This window comes from Tamandua tetradactyla, chromosome X, assembly GCF_023851605.1.
Source record: "Tamandua tetradactyla isolate mTamTet1 chromosome X, mTamTet1.pri, whole genome shotgun sequence".
In the NCBI taxonomy this organism is placed as follows: domain Eukaryota; kingdom Metazoa; phylum Chordata; class Mammalia; order Pilosa; family Myrmecophagidae; genus Tamandua; species Tamandua tetradactyla.
In genome coordinates this window covers 12,567,882-12,585,714 of record NC_135353.1, presented here as the reverse complement: position 1 = coordinate 12,585,714, position 17,833 = coordinate 12,567,882, and the positions used below count along the sequence as shown (strand labels likewise).

At 39.6% G+C, this 17,833-nt stretch overlaps 3 pseudogenes; 2 read left to right on the top strand and 1 right to left on the bottom strand.

Moving 5' to 3' along the window:
- Positions 1 to 3,533: 3,533 nt before the first annotated feature.
- LOC143671683 (actin-related protein 2/3 complex subunit 5-like protein pseudogene) lies at positions 3,534 to 6,866 on the bottom strand (annotated as a pseudogene).
- A 1,978-nt stretch (positions 6,867 to 8,844) lies between these two features.
- On the top strand, positions 8,845 to 10,421 carry LOC143671629 (serine/threonine-protein phosphatase 2A catalytic subunit beta isoform-like; annotated as a pseudogene).
- Positions 10,422 to 13,170: 2,749 nt separating this feature from the next.
- On the top strand, positions 13,171 to 14,103 carry LOC143671329 (heterogeneous nuclear ribonucleoprotein A1-like; annotated as a pseudogene).
- The last annotated feature ends 3,730 nt before the right edge of the window (positions 14,104 to 17,833 follow it).

Below are 17,833 nucleotides of genomic sequence, written 5' to 3'. Positions count from 1 at the left end.
CTGAGAGTATTTTAAACTCTCCATTTTTTTTTTTCTTTTTGGTATGCTGTATGGCAGAGTCACATTTCATTCTTTCTTTATGTGAGTATCCTGTTTTTGCAGGATTTGTTGAAATTTTGTTGTGGTTTGTTTGTTTTTGTTGGTTTCTTTTGTTTGTTGTTTTGGAAAGTGCATGGGCCAGGAATGAACCCAGGTCTCCTGCATGGCAGGTGAGAATTCTACCACTGAACTACCCTCGCACCCCCTCTCCCTCATTTTTGAAGAACAGTTTTGCTGGGTATAGAATTTTTAGTTGGTGGTTTTCTCTTTCAGAATCTTAAATTTATCATACCACTGCCTTCTCACCTCCATGGTTTCTGCTGAGAAATCCACATATAATCTTATTGATCTTCCCTCATATGTGATGAATCATTTTTTTCTCACTGCTTTCAGAATTTTCTCTGTCTTTGACATTTGACAATCTTATTAGTAAGTATCTTGGAGAAGGTCTGTGTGGATCTATTGTGTTTGGGGTGTGCTGCAGTTCTTAGATTTGTAATTTTATGTCTTTCATAAGAGACTTGAACTTTTCAGTGATAATTTCCTCCATTACTTTTTCTGCCCCTTTTCTTTTTTATTCTTCTGGAACACCAGTGACATGTATATTCATATACTTCAGCTCTTACTTAATTCTGTGAGACCCTGCTCATACTTTTCTATTCTTTTCCCTATTTGTTCTTTTGTGTGCAGGATTTCAGATGTCTTTTCTAGTTCATTAATCCTTTATTCTGCCTCCTGAAATCTGCTGCTGTAAGACCCCTTTGTGTATTTTTATCTCTTATATTGTGCCTTTAATACTTATAAGTTCTTCCATTTGTTTTTTTCAACTTTTAAAATTCTTCTTCATGGTTATCCAATGACTCCTTTATATCCTTTATCTCTTTTGCTATATCTTCCCTCACCTCATTGAATTGATATTTGACTTGATTTAGCATGTTTGATTGAATGTTAATTACTTGTTTCAACTCCTGAATTGCATTTGAAGTGTTAGTTTTTTCCTTTGACTGGGCCATAATTTCATTTTTCCTGGTATGACTGATAATTTTTTGTTAGTATTTCAGCATCTGATTTCCTTGATTGGTTTATTCTGGAGGTCTTTTCACTCTTTTACCTGAGGTTTCCTTGATGGTTGGCTTTGTTCTCTATTTGTTGAACTCATTTGAGACCTCTAGTATAGCTTCTATTTAACTGTTCAGAATTGTTCAGCTCTTGTTTTGCTGATTCTTGCCCTACCTAAATGGAAACTTTTTATTCTTTAGGATTGTTTTCAGGTTTGGTAAAGCTGCCAGAATGCCATATACCAGAAATGGATTGGCTTGAATAAGGGGTATTTGTTGGGTTAAGAATTTAGTTAAAAAAATTGTTGGGCTATGAAAATGTCCAAATGAAGACATCAATAAAAGATACCTTAATTTCATTAAGGCTGACGTGTCTGGGGTTTCTCTGTCATATGGAAAGGCACATGGTGGCATCTGCTGTCCTTCTCTCCCAGCTTCTGATTTCTAATAGCTCTCTCAGCTTCTGGTGTCTCCTGGGGTATTTCCTTCTGCATCTCCAAATGTCTGTATCTAAGCTTTCTCCAAAATCTTCTCCTCTTAAAAGATTCCAGTAAGCTTATTATGACCCACCTTGAATTGGTGGGGTCACATCTCCATATATTCAAAAGTTCCCACCCACAATTGGGTGGATTGTATCTCCATGGAAATCACCTAATCAAAAGTTCCCACCCAAACAATAGGTCTGCACCCATAATATTGGATTAGGATTAAGAGAACATGGCTCTTCTGGGGTACATAACAGTTTAAAACCAGCACATATGGTCTCCCCAGATATCATCAGTCCCAGTCAGTTTTTCCAAGAAAAGACAGGCCCAGGTCTCAGGACGCTTGTGCGATCAGTATTAAGTTTTCCTGGGGATGAGACCCAGCAGGATGTTAGACATTCCTGTGAAGCCTCTAGACTATGTTCTTTTCCTATCCTTCCCTGCAACTGGTGTTTGTCAGCCTGCAACTCTTCAATGGCATAAAGTGGTGCAGTGCCTTTAATTTTAAGCTGACCCTGTAGTTGCTAGGGTCCTAGTTCAGACAGAGGCTGGTGTAGAAAGCGAGCTAAGGACTTAGCCCCTGGGGTCTGAATTCTCTGACTGATGGCTGCCCCTTGAGCTTGACCCTGCCCCCGCCCCCCCATTTTCCTGGGGAAGATAAACCCTTTAGGGAATTAACTCCTTCACTTCACTTGTTACTTTGACTTTCAGAAGCACCTTAACTCTGCCTTTGCCTGGATCCGGGCTGACAATTGAAAATGCCTGAGACTTTCTCTCATGAGCTTCTTAGAGTAGTTGTAAAAAATCGCTTTCAGAGGAGGCCCCCAGCACCCAAGGTTCATCTGTCAAGAGCCAGAGTTGCTCTCCATTTTTCTGTGCTTAGAACATTTATTCAGCAGGCCAAATTGGTTAATTAAAACTGAAATTGGAACTTGGCTGGGCTGCCCTTCCTTGCTCTCAGAAAAGGCCTCTTCTTTCTCCCACAGGGAAGTGTTTCTGACTAGGCCTGTCATTCTAGTGGGGGGAGGGGTGCCAGCTTCCAACTTTTGGTTGGCTTACTCATAGTTTTACAATGTAATCTTGGCCCTTGTACTTGTTCCAGACTGGTGTGCAATGTTTGTCTGGTCACAGATGTCCCCCAAATGGTTGTTCCAGACCATTTCTGGCTATTTACCGGGTGCTCTAAAGGATGAATTAAATTCCACATCTCCCTACACTGCCATCTTGTCCCACCTCCTCCCATCCCTTGAATTTTGTTATGTTATCTTTTCATTTTTATTTATCTCAAAGCATTTTCTAATTCCTCTTATTATTTCTTCTTTAGTCCATTGATATATATATATATATATATATATATATATTTTTTTTTTTTTTTTTTTGCATAGGCAGGCACCAGGAATAGAACACGAGTCAGCAGCATGGCAGGTGAGAATTTTGCCTGCTGAGCCACCACTGCCCACCCCCACTGATTTTTTTTATATTATTAAGCCAAGAGCATTATTGAGCTTTACAATAAACCCAAGAGTCCATCCACCTTCTCTGGGAGGATGGGATGTCTGTACAAGGTCTTGGGTTTTTCTACTTCAAAAAAACAAGCTCTTCCTTGTACCACAGCCCTAGGATCTGTACCTGCCCAAATCACCCCTCTCCCATTTAAAAAAGGCAGTGCACACAGGTACCAGGTGCACTGGCCAGCCAAACTGGTGGCCAGTCAAAATGTCAGTTTTGCATTATTCATAGACAAAGGCATAGACTATCAGATCTTGCAGAGGATTAGTGAACAAGTAAGACAATTTCTCCCTCCACCTTGAAAATGAAATACATTTCAGTGGATGCATGTACTGAAATAGCTTAGTTGGGAGTTCCTAAGAAGATGCCCATTGTCAGTCCCTTCTTCACCAGCCTGTGTATCCAAAATTCTTATCTTCTCAACATAACATGAGTCTTTTTTTTAAACAATCTTTCTTGCTGTAAGAACTCTTATAGTTTAATCTAGTCCTCCTATTGCTAATACCTTTTTGTGCCACTGTTACAAAGGTAACGCTGCACTACTATTTTCTGTGGGCTTCTCAAACCCTTTATAAATGTACTTCATTAACAAGTCAGTGCCATTTCTGATCAGTGACTACATAGCCTATTGAACTTCAAAGCCCTTAAAATTTGTGATCACTTTCAGCACCACACTCTGGGCTTGTTCCTTCCCAGCTTGATTCTTGGTGTTTCCTGGAAAGTTCCACAAAGCTACATGAAATGTCCAAAGCATGTCCCCTTGCCACAGAAGCCCATCCACTTCACTCAGATCTGGGTCTGGCTTGGCTGTCACCTCTTTTTGTTCGTCCACAGATTTGTTCTCATCAAACTCATCAATGTCCACCCAGAAAAATTACAAGGACAGCGTGTTCCAGCCTATGGTGAGGGGCTCGGTGCCTGCTCAACGAATTCAGCTCTGGCTGGGACCTCCACTCAGCTCCACACTAGCTCTGCCTCCCCCATTGATTTGTAAGAGTTTGTTGTTTAATTGACAAATATTTGTGAATTTTCCACTTTCTTCCCCCACTTTTTCTCGTGTTACTGATTTTTAGTTTTATTCCATTGTTGTCAGAGAAGATGCTTTGTATGATTTCACTCTTTTAAATTTATTGAGACTTGTTTATGTCCTAACATATGGTCTATGCTGGAGAATGTTCTATGTAATCTTAATGTATATTCTGCTGCTGTTGAATATATTGTTTTATATATGCATGTTAGGTAGAAGTGGTTTATAAAGTTGTTCACATTCCCTATTTCCTTATCGATCTTTTGACTAGTTGACATGTACAACGAAAAAGTTTGTTGCCAAGAAAAGTTCACATAATTGATTCTGTTTTTAGATATTAATAATGGATTCTAATATATGCATGCTGTGAAAAATCCTGCAATACATAAACCTGGTGTGGCAGCCCAGGACCCAGACCCCTTCCAAAATGGGAATGGAACCTCACCACATAACAGTGTTTAACCAGGACAAAGGTCAAGAAAAAAAAGTATCCCCAGAGGGAAATGAATGTAATCATGGCTATAAAACAGCATTGTTTCTTAGTCTTAAACATTAATCTTAGTAAAACATCAGGACTTAAGTCACTTTAATGATTATACTAGAAGCCTGATGTCCTCATACTATATGGAACGTCTTTGTTCTACAAAATTATATACATATTGCCCCTGGAACTCCATGCCCCTTTGTGGGGCATTATCCCCTCAGACCATTGCCACCAGAGACTTGCTCCTGTTCATAATTCCTAATAAATCTATGTCTGCTTATATGCCTGGCATGTTTTTCAGTCTCATGGCAGCACTAGTTTGTGCTCTTAATGAACCCAGTCTGGGCCCAAACAATAGGCAAGCCATCCAAGAAACTAAGACACCTCTGGCAGCATTAGGCATGGGTCCAGGGAAGGAAGACTCAGCAGGGTAAATCCTTGGTTGGCCTGAATCATCCATGTGGGAAGGGATGGGGACCACCCATCTCTGGATAGATGGGGACCACTGCAAGAATATGGGGACACCCTAAAAACTGCAGTGGTGCTGCTAACTGTTTGCAACAGATTGCAGGATAACTAAAGCTTAGCAAAAAGAAAGGAGAATGCCAAGAAGTGGCAGCCATAGCCTGGCCCTTTTTAGGAGCCTAATGTACACAGCCCACCATCTAGAGGAAGAACTAAAATTAGAGAGGGACCCATGGTCCATTCAAATGGACATGAAAGATGCCTTAACCAAGTGCTTGTGTCATGTGGAAGATCAATTAAAAATTTTAGCTTGTAAATGAGCTTGAGCTTGGGGTAAAAAATTACCCCAAGTTCAAGTCTGGAGAATACTAAGTAATCTGGGATGGGGCCCAAAAGCTTGGGATGCCACAGATTCTCCATTTGATGATAAAGAGTAGAAATATGGAAAGTGGAGAAGGAAGATCCACCCCAGAAGGTATGTCCAATGCTACAGCAAAAACTAAAAACCACACAGGAGTAACTTAATGGAGTGAACCCTCAGAATTTAAAACCTCCTGAGCAGAAGCTCCAGATTACCATGAGATATTAAACTGCTGCTGAATTATGTGATCTCAGGCAGCAAGCTAGGGAGTCATTACTTGATTGGCTTTTACAATTGTGGGACACAGGAGTTGAGGATGTACTATTAACTGGGATGGAAATAAGCAAGCTAGCATCTATTAGGATGCACCTTTCCTTATGCCAGCACCTGTATGCCACTCTACATCATGAGGAAATGGTATCTTTGTTAGCCTAGCAAGTAGCTGCATGCAAGGTTGCTTGGACCAATGAGGGAGATATCCTACATGTTATTTCCCACTGGCAGTTTATGGAAGAAATGCAAGACATTTGGTGGGGTCTTGGAATGAAAGACATGATATATTCTGAGAATTTTTCAGGCCCTGACAATGAAACTTTTAAGTGGAAATGAAAGACTATCCTAACACCACTCCTAATCATTTTTCTGGACCCCTCATGTCCACTTTGAGTTCTCTAGTAGAAACAATCCATTTCAAGAGCTGCTCAAGCCAAGAAAATCTTGGGGAATCAGAGCAGCTCTGGAAAAGGGAAGTGAGGGAGGCAGGAAAGAATTCCCAAGAGCATGACAATCCCTAATCGGGTCTCATGTAAGCAAATGTGGGCTGATCTGATTGCCACACAAGGACAGCACTAGAAACTACAGATAAACAACCAAATGCTGTTTTAGCTAACTTATGGAGAAAATTACCCAAAGACAAAAGATTTACTAAAGTAAATTCCTGAACAGCTGAAGGGGAAGATAAATCAACTAAGAAACTCCCTTCCAAAACATGAAAACCCTCCACACCGCCAGAAGAGACTTGGCAAGCTCCTGTTCTCCTCCCATGAGGGAAGGGTCAAAGCCCCTGGGTATAGGCAATAATTGGAGATCCTAGGGATCAGAATACAGAATTAATTCTTTATTCTATCACGTATAGAATTAATTATTTCTTGATCCCCAACTAACAAACACTTGGTCCCCTAGAGATTGTTAGCTTTAGTAGACACTGGATCTGAATGTATGTTGATTTATGAATATGTGGCCTGATTTAATGGATCCATGCTGGCCATGGATGGCTATAGAGGAAAAACAATTAGAGCAAAGCAGCATAATTTGATCTCACAAATTGGGAGATTCCTCCCCCCTCCCCCATCCCAGGAATACACTGTATATATTTCTACTATACCTGAATTTATATTAGAAATTGATCTTCTCTTAAATCCACATTACCAGCTACCATAGGAGAATTCCACTTCTGGTGTAGAGTAATGAAAGCAGTCTTAAAAGGGCAGGCAAAATACTCCACTGTAAAGTACGACAACCTTGGAGGACTGTAACATTTAAACAATATGAGTTCTTGGGGTGAGGGGGACATAAAGAGATTTCTACAACCATGAAGGAACTAGAAAGAGTGGGAATATTGGTACCAAACCATAGCCTTTATAATAACCCTATGTGGTGAGTATGGAAACCTGATGGAACTTGGGGATTACCATGAATTAGATAAAGTAACACCACCTTTGTATGCAGTTGTTCTAAGCATTGCTTCATTACTGTGAGAAATTAGCACTCATCTAGCTAATGTTTTAAATTTAACTAATGCTTTCTTCAGTATTCCCTTAGATAAAAGCAACCTGTTTTTGCCTTCACACAAGGACAACAGAGGAATCTCACCACGTTCCCACAAAGCTGTCTATATAGCCCAACCATTTGCCATGGCCTAGTGACAAGAGACTTGGCCATTTGAGAGGAACCCCATTTGTGACTTTATTTCATTTTATTGATGACATTTTGTTAACCAGCGATTCTCCTTCAGAACTAAAAGAGATGTCAGAAACTAATATCCCATCTTGAGAGCCAGGGAAAGGGAATCAACCACGACAGGCTACAAGGTCCTGGCTGCTCTGTCAAACTCTTGAGCGTTGTTTCGTTGGGCAAGACAAAAACTGTTCCTTCTGAAGCAATTGATAAGGTACAATGTTCTCGTATGCCATATATGCCAAAGCAATTAGTGGCCTTTCTAGGACTACTAGGATATTGGAGACCTCTTATTTCCCATTTAGCTCAAATATTAAAGCCATTGTATATGCTAATTGGAAAAGGTCACACTTGGGAATATGATGACCACTAGTAGGCTTCTTTTTATGGTTTCATGTGGCATGTGTATTTTGTTAGTCCAATAGCCTTTTAGAAAGGGCTATGAGGTTACCGAAGTTTCTAAGGTTTCCCTGGGAGATAACCTAGTGGATATTGGCTCCAAGAAAACTGACGGTAATTAGCATCTCTATAGTATTCTTAAAGTTTCATAATCCAATTGATTGGATTCAGTTTGACCTTTTTTATCTTTCTGCTTTCTTTTTTTGTCTTTATTACTCGTATGCTCATTCACAAGATAAAGGGAATGGTAGTTATAAGGTTTTTACAATCACACAGACATACAATAAAAGCTATATAGCTGTACAATCATTATCAAAGATCAAGGCCACTGGACTGCAGTTCATCAATTTCAGGTATTTCCTTCTGGCTCCTCTGATACACTAGAAACTAAGAAGAAATATCTATATAATAAGTCAGTAGTCATAGTCATTTGTTAAGTCTTAACATTTCAGTTACCCATCTTCCTTCTAATTTGATCATTCTCTCAATCTTCAGGGATATCTGGGAGATGATCATTTTAACTTCTTCATGCTAGAAAGGAATGTTGACCTTATGGGGTAGAAGAGTGAAATGGTTGATATTCTTGTAGAGACCAGTACCTCTGAGTTTCAGGGCTTATCTGGCACAGGAACAGTCTGGAGGCCTTAGGTTTCTGAAAAAATAAACTTACAAAGAAAAATTTTATAGAGCACCAGATAGAGCCCAGGATATTCTTCAGAGTTTTCAGGAAAACTCTTTGTTGTGGCTCAGCATACGGTACCAATTTGCAATGTCTGGCTGAAGCCTGCCTAAAAGTAACCTCCAGATGACCTCTCAACTCTGTTTGAAATCTTCTAGCCACTGAAAATTTGTTTCATTTCTTTTTGCCCTTTTGGTCAAGAAGGCATTGTCAATTCATGATGCCAGGCTAGGCTCATCCCTGGGAGTCATGTCCTATAAAGGCAGGGGGGGTAGTGAATTTATTTAGAGAGTTGGCTTAGGGAGAGAAGTCATAACTGAGCCACAAAAGAAGTTCTTTGGGGGTGACTCTTAGGTTTAACTTTAAGTAGGCTTAGCAATGGGTCCAGCAGCTGAGCAAATGTAAACAGCTGAATGAGAACCAAGTGTGGCCTCTGTGTGAAAAGGCTGAGGAAATGTTAGCAAAATAATCAGATGTGCAAGAAATTGGTTGTCCAGTTGCCATCTGTGGAGATGTTCATGGTCAATTCCATGATCTTATGGAACTCTTTAGAACTGGTGTGAAATCACCAAGCACAAACTCTATTCATCGGTAACTCATGACCGAGGTTATTATTCCATGGAGACCTGGACTCTTTTTGTGGCATTAAAGGTGCATTATCCAGAATGCATTGCAATATTGAGAGGAAACCATGAAAGCCAACAAATTACCCAAGTATATGGCTCTGCTAGTTTGATCTATTATGTACCTCAGAAAAGTCATGTTTCAATCCTGATCCAATCTTGTGGGAGCAGCTAATTTTTTAATCCTGATTAAAAACTGTAGGCTAACATGTTTGATTGGATTATCCATGGAGATGTGATGTGGCCAATTGTGGGTGTGAACTTTTGATTAGGTAGAGATGTGAGTCCACCCATTCCAGGTGGGTCTTGATACTAGAGTCTTTAAAAGGGGGAACATTTTGAAGAAACCTCAGAAATGACAGAGCCAACAGAGAGAGAGCTGATACAGATACCAACACTTGGACAACAAAGACATGGGTATTTGGAGATGCTTGGAGCCCAGCAGACATCACCATGCAATGTTAAGCAAACCAGAACCTGAAGAGAGCCAAGGGAAGCCAGGAGGTGAAAGCCAGCCCTGGATAAACAAAGGGAGGAACCCCACAGGGACAGAGGCTGAAAGCAATGGAGCACAGGAGCAAGGGACCAACAGATGCCAGCCACGTGACTATCTGGCTGATACAGGTGCTCCTGACCCATTGACCTTCCTTGAGTTAAGGCATCATTTCCTAGATTCCTTAGTTTGGACATTTTTATAGGCTTAGAACTGTAAACTTGTAACTTATTAAATTCTCCTTTTTAAAAGCTGTTCCAGTTATGGTATGTTACATGCTGGCAGCTTGCAAACTAGTACAATGGCTTTTATGCTGAGTGTCTATGAAAGTATGAAAATGCAATCTTTGGAAATATTTCACAGATTTTATTATCTTCTATTAATGTTTTAGACATGGACAGTTATTCTGCCTCCATGGTGGCTTCTCTCTATCCATAGATCACTGGATCATATAAGAGCCCTGAATCGTTTACAAGAAATTCCAAATGAGGGCCCAATGTGTGATGTGTTGTGGTCAGATCCAGATGGTCGTGGTGGGTGGGTATTTCTCCACATGGTGCTGGCTACACATTTGGAGAAGACATTTCTGAAATGTTTAATCATGCCAGTGGCCTCACGCTGGTTTCTCATGCTCACTAACTTGTAATGGAGGGATACAACTGGAGTCATGATCAAAATGTCGTTACAATCTTCAGGGCACCCAATTGTCATTACTGTTTTGGGGACCAGGCTGCTATCAAGGAGTTAGATGACACTTTAAAATATTCCTTCCTTCAGTTTGACCCAGCTCCTTCTCATGAAGAGCCTCATGTTACCCAGTGCACCTCAGACTACTTCTTGTAAATTGGTCATCAGTAAATCTGCCTTTGTATGTACAAGTCTACCTGGCTTTTAAAAATACATATATATTTAAAAACAAACCAAAAGGCAACAGTAATCCATATATTTCTGTAACAAATTGGCATCTAGCTTGGCATCAAATGACATCATGGACCAAAATGTGCCATGTTAATTATGAGCATTTAGCAGAATTTGAGACTGAAGTTCAGTACTACACTATTTTCTAAATCAGTCAGTCTTAACTATTTCCCTGCTGTATTTGAAATAACCATTTTCTCTGAACTATCCAAACAAAAATGGTAACTAACTCCTTTCTATCTTTTTGTACTTATTACAAAAGTTGTAGTTACAGTGTTTATCTGGCATGCATTAATAGAGTTGGAATTTTATTTTTAAGGAAAATTCACACAAACTAACTTCCACTTACTCCATATATCGCCTTTATTATATTGAAATGTATAATTAACTGAATTGAAGATAAAAGTCTTCTTGTAAATATGTCACCATAACATTTAAAAAAATTTTCCCTTCATTTAAGCTAAATTACATTTTTACATTGATCTGCATATTTCTGTATATTTATCATGACGGTGCTCCCATCATATGTGGTATACTGAGCAAATAAACTTTCCATATTAAACAAACAAACAAACAAAAAACAATTGTCCATTGATGAAACGCTCTATTTCTGAACACTCAATTCAATTCCATGGGTCAGAACCTAGGGTCAGAATTCTCTAAATAGCAACCCCTGTTTCTGCTGCGCCTTGTGCTATCTTTTTTTGGAGGGGAGGGGAGAAGAGCCACTCCTCAGTCCCCTGATCCCTGCAGCCTGGAAAAGTTACAGGACTCTCAAACAGCTTCCCTCTCCTCCTGCCTGAAACATATTTGAGACAGGCTGGGCTCAGCTTTTTATAGATTGAAACTGCCACTGATATCCCAGCCCCTGGAATCTAAATTCTCTGAATGAGAGCCACCATTTGTGCTCAGCCCCGCCCCCTTTTCTTGGGGAAGATATGCCCTTTAGGGAATGATCTCCTTCACCTGATTAGTTACTTTGTCTCTCAGTCATTACTTAACTCCACATTTGCCTGGAGAAGTGCTGAAAACTAAGAATGCCTGCTGTCTTCTTTAATCCGCTGCTACAAAGTAATAAAAAAGTAAATAAAGAAAAAAATCCTTTTCAGAGCCAGTCCCCAGCCCCTGGGTCTGCCAATCAAGAGGTACCCAGATCCATGTGCTCCCAGATCCATGTGCTCCTTTTCTTGAGGCATAGCCATTGTCCAGTATTCTGAGCTCAGCAAACTCCAAAGCCTCTGTTTTTGTCAGTCCTGCCTTCTCACTGCTGGGGAGACACCTTTCAGTTTTGTTCATGTTTGCCTTGTAGTTTTATCTGTGTTAAATGTTTTTATTCAGCAGCTCAAATTTGCTGATCAAATCAGCAATTGGAGTTCAGTTGAGCTCTCCTTCACTTGCTCTTAGTAGAGGGCTTCTGTTTCCCACTGGGTAGAGACTTTAAGACAGCCTGCTGTGCCAGTGGATGAGGAGCACCGGCCTCCACAGTGTGTAAGATGTTACAGTTCTGTGCTGTGATCTTGGCCCTTCCACCTATTCCAGGTTGGTGTATGAAGTGTGTCTGGTCACAGAAGTCCCCCAAACAGTTGTTCCAGACAGTTCCCGGCTATTTACTGGCTGCTCTGGATTGAACTGAATCCCACACTCCCTATGCCGCCATCTTACCCCACCTCTTCTTTTAGCAGGTTCCTTTTGAAAAAGCAAAAAGGACAACAGTATAGGCACAAGCACTAATGAGGGTAGATCCTGTTTTACCCTGTGAATTAGAAGTGGCTCACACTGAAACTAGCTTTGGGTGAGGTTTTTGGCAAAGGCAACATGCTAAATGAGTACTCCTAGGATTATGGGCACAATTATGGAAAGGGTCAGAATTAATATATAGCCCCTTAGAAAAACAACTGTATGCTGCATAGAATGCTCTTTTACAAATGGAAGGTCTTATGCAGAAATGCCCTGTTGCCTTGAGGACCACCCTCCCTGTATAGGAGTGGATTACAGACTTGGCCAATGTGCTGGTTTGAAGCTATTATGTACTCCAGAAAAGCAATGTTTTAATCCTAATCCAATCTTGTGGGAGCAGTTATTTCTTTTAATCCTGATTAGATGGAGATGTGACTCCACCCATTCCAGGTGGGCCTTGATTGGTTTACTGGAATCCTGTAAAAGAAAAAAACATATTGGAGAGAGCCAGAAATGACAGAGCTGACAGAAAGAGAGCTGACAGGAAGTTCAGAGCAGAGTTGATACAGATGCTGACACTTGGAGAACAGAGACATGGATGTTTGGAGATGCTTGGTGCCCAGCAGACATCACCCTGAGATGTTAAGCAAGCCAGAACCTAAAGACAGCCAAGGGAAGCCATGAGATGAAAGCCAGCCCCAGAGAAGAACACTGAAGAACACCCACAGGAATAGAAGTTGAAAGCAATGGCACCCAGAATCAAGGGAACTGCAGAGGTCAGCCATGAGACTACCCAGCTGACAAGAGATGTTCCTCACCCATTGGCCTTCCTTGAGTTAAGGTGTATTTCCATGAATGTCTTAGTTCAGATATTTTTATAGGCTTAGAACTGTAAACTTGTAACTTATTAAATTCCCCTTTTTAAAAGTCATTCCAGCTTTCTGCTCATGGACACCACTGAGGAAGTGTTGTTTGAGTCTTTCCTCCCACTTCCATCATGTCCTAGTCAGAGTTTCCTAAAGAGCCTAAACAGCTGTGAAAGCTCTTTATCAGAGTGTTAAGGCTAAATCTGAGGAGCCATTTTAAGCAATAGGGAATACTCACAGACTGTGTGGTAATGAGAGATCCAAACACCAAACATACCAGAGGCTTTGGGTTTGTCACATACACCACTGTGGAGGAGGTAGATGCAGCCATGAATGCAAGGTCACATAAAGTGAATGGAAGCGTTGTGGAACCAAAGACGGATGTCTCAAGAGAAGACTCTCAAAGACCAGGTGCCCACTTAATTGTGAAAAGATATTTGTTGGTGGCATTAAAGAAGACACTGCAGAGCATCACTGAAGAGATTATTTTGAGTAGTACAGGATTAAAATCATGACCAACTGAGGCAGTCGCAAGAAGAGAGGCTTTGCTTTTGTACCCTTTGCCAACCATGACTCGGTGGATAAGACTGTCATTCAGGAGCACCACACTGTGAAAGGCCACAACTGTGAAATAAGGAAAGCCCTGTTTAAGCAAGAAATGGCCAGTGCATCATGCAGCCAAAGAAGTTGAAGTGGTTCTGGAAACGTCAGTGTTGGTCATGGAGGTGGTTTTGGTGGGAATGACGACTTTGTTCATGAAGAAAGCTGCATTGGTCATGGTGGCTTTGGTGGCAGCGAGGTGGTGGTGGATATGGTGGCAGTAGGGATGGGTAAAATGGATTTAGTAATGATGGATGCAATTTTGGAGGTGGCAGAAGCTACAATGATTTTGGCAATTACAACAATTTATCTTCAAATTTCAGAGCAATGAAAGGAGGAAACTTTGGAGGCAGAAGTTCTAGCCCTTATGGTGGTGGAGGCCAATGCTTTGCCAAACCATGAAACCAAGTGGCTATGACATTTCCAGCAGCAGCAGTAGCTATGGCAGTGGCAGAAGGTTTTAATTACTTCAAGGAAACAAAGCTTAGCAGGAGAGGAGAGCCAGAGAAGTGACAGGGAAGCTACAGATTACAACAGATTTGTGAACTCAGCTAAGCACAGTGGTGGCAGGGCCTAGCTTCTACAAAGAAGACATGTTTTAGGCAATACTCATTGTCTATGGACAAAAAAACATGAGGACTATGTTTGTGACTAATTGTATGCCAGGCATTTTAGTTTCTATTTTGTGGAAAGTGTAAAGCATTCCAAGAAAGGGTTCTTTTTTTTTTTTTTTTTTTGTATAATAGGGGTCACATTTCCTTCTTTTTCCATGTGACTATCCTGTTACTGCAACACCATTTGTTGATTTTTTTGGTGGGGGGGAAGTGCACAGGCTGGAAGTTGAACCCTGGTTTCCTGCATGGCAGGTGAGAATTCTACCACTGAAGTATACTTGCACTCCCCTCAACAAAGGGTTTAATGTATATATATTTTTGCACCCATGCTATTGATTACTAAATGTAATAGTCTGATCATGACATTGAATAAATGTGTCTTTTAAAAATGAACAAACAAAAAGCCATGGTATATCACATTCCTGCAGCTTGCAAACTAATACAGCCAATAAACTACTCTAGCATTGCCCAATTCAGTATCTTAACAAAATAGAAAGCTTGCTTGTTGCAACATAGTGTTCAATACTAGCACTCTTAGTGCCAAAATGCATGAAATTTTAGACCAGTATCATATGTATAAGATTCAACAGCTAAAATTGCCACACCTGAAATAGCTGTTGAAATATCCACTATAGAGGGCAAAGGAACAATCCCTGAGTCTCCTTAACAAACTGATGGATCTGCTAGTGGGCAGCCTCCCTCATAGACAGCCATGGGAATTCAACCCAGTACTGATACTATATGGTAGGAGACTGGTGTTATTCAAAGCAGTCACTGGGCTGAATTCAGAGCTGTTTGGATGGTTATAATGCATGAACCAGGAGAAATGCAAACTATCTGTACCAAAAATTAGGCTGTTTACAAAAGCCTCACAATCTGGATGGCAACCTGAGAAACAAGAACAATGGACAGTTATAGGTCGACCCCTGTGAAAATGAGAACTGTGGCTAAATATCCGAGACGCCTGAAAACAATGAATGGTAAGTATTTATCACATCCCCCGTTCTTAACATGCTTCCTGGGAACCTAGAAGCAGACATCTTCCCTTGAGTTTGGAACTACCCTACTGAAACTTGAGAAGAAGTGAGTGGCCTCATCAAAAGAGTGGACATTGATGATACCAAACCTTATGGTATTTACCCCAGCAGTTCCACCTACCCATCATGCACCAACTTATAGACATCACATGGGAATCTCCATCATGCTCCCTGTGATGACCTCACTATTTGCCCCACCAGATGGGACACATCAGCTGATAATAGGTTCCAGTGACCTGGTAGCAAGTGGACTACATCAGCCCCCTTCCACTCTCAGAAGTAACAAGGTATGCTGTGCATATAGGTACCACAGGTTCTGTCAATATACTGGAAATATGGTCTAATGGAGCATATTTGGATGTTGACAGCTTCCTAATGGGGGGAAAGTTTTCTGTATATTTACTTAAATGAAATATTAATGGAGAAAATATTAATGGAGATGTATGGAAAAGTTCAAATGGACTATAATAAATTTTTACTTTGGGTAACTTGCTGAATACTTTCTCAAGATAAAATTATGACAAAATCTTAATAACCAAAGGAGAATCAAACTTTCATTGCAGCAAAATTATCTCAGAAAATCTGGTTATAGTGAATCCCTATATACAGCAATATATCTTAATAGGATAAAATGAGATCCGCCAAAAATGAAACTGTTCGGAATACTTAGAAATAGAGCGAATTTGAAAGCATTTCACTATTATATATTGAAGTTTTTTGTAATGTTGTAAGCATGGGCAGCTTATTTCATACAAATTAATCATTCCCTCTCCCCCCAAAAAAATGACAAAGAAAGTGGTAATTTCCTCATTTCCATTCAGAGTTAAAGACAAACCCCACCAATAAGACAAAAAAGAAAAAAGAAAACACTCTTTCCAGTGTTTGCATATTAACTTGTATTGTTCTGCACTTCAGACCTTGTTCATACAATGAGTTTAGAGACTAGCTCACAGCCAAAACATAGAGGCCTCCCTGGTTCTTTCTGAGTGCTTCTAACTAGCATTTACTTTTTGAGTACCATCTCTCAAGCCTTCATATTAAGAAGAAGAGTAGAATGCAATTAAAGGAAGAAACAAAGTTTGGAAGTAATTCCAATAATATCATATGCTTTGTTCTCTTATAAACATCAAAGATCTAACTGCTATTTAAGATGATGTCATATGGAAAGGAAAACTGGCAGTTTTCATTGGTGTGAGCCAATCTTCTTTTATATATGCCGGGAACAAATCAGTGAAGGTGATCTAAATGCAGCACATTTGCTTGCATTACTCAATATTTCATGTTGAATTAGATTGAGTTATCTATTGCCAAACCTTACACTCAATAGTCATCCTTCTCCAGTGGCTGAGCACCATTTAGTTGATGGAAAGTATTGAAAAGATTTCTTCTTTTAGCAGAACTCTTTCAAGTGCCATATTTTTATGGCTTTTTAAATGACCATTACTTTAAGCTTAAGACATGGAAGTAAAGAGGGTTTCACAAGCATATTAATCTTTAAGTAAAATATTGATGAAAAACATCAAGGACACTTGGAAGTTAAACTGAAAACAAATAGATGACTAGCTAGTCATTTTGTGAACATTCCTTCTCAACTTTCAAAAATGCAGGCATTATTTCAGTATATATGCCACTTATTTTTGCCACTCTTGTTTTATTTAGCTCTTACGTTAAGTAATTATTTAGACCTAATCTGGAAAATTAAATATTCAATTAACTTTCATTTGAAAATCAAAAGTGCTCATTCCATCATTTTCTGAATGGGATGTCAACTGGCAAGGTCATACTATTTATTGATAATGTATAGTATAATTAACTACCTTTGGAATAGTAGAAAGAACAGGGTACATGAATTCCGAAGGCTATGGCCATTGCACTATTTCTGCCATTTATTATCTAGGTCATTTTGGATATAATGATTTTTAATTTTTTTTAAATTTCCCTCTTGAGGGGTAAGGGGTATGGCATGTATGAGTTTTTTTTCTTTTTATTTCTTTTTCTGGAGTGACGAAAATGTTCTAAAAATGATCATAGTGATGAACACAAAACTATGTGGTGATATTGTGAGCCATTGATTGTACACCATGTATGGACTGTATGTGTGGTGAAGATTTGTCAATAAAAATATTTTTAAAAATTTCCGTCTTTCTTTAAAAAATACCAACATTTATGCTCATAGTAATAAACCCAAGCAGTAGAAAAGGGTACATAGAGAAGTCATTTCCCTACTCCCTAGGCCCACTCCCAGGAGTTTGTATAACATTCTGGAAGTGTTTATGCATATATAAACATAAATATAAAACCACAAATGTGATTGCATTATATTTATCCTTCTACAACATGCATTTTAAAAGACCAACCATTTTTCATAGATGTCTTTCCATACGGACTTTCAGACTTACTTTGTTCTTTTTAAACATTGGATAATTAATCTAACAAATTTCCTATGGGTGAACATTTTAATCAACCTGAATAGTTTATCCATTTTTCATTGATTGGAATCACAAATGATTAGAGTAGATTTTTGAAAGCAGTATGTCTGGGTT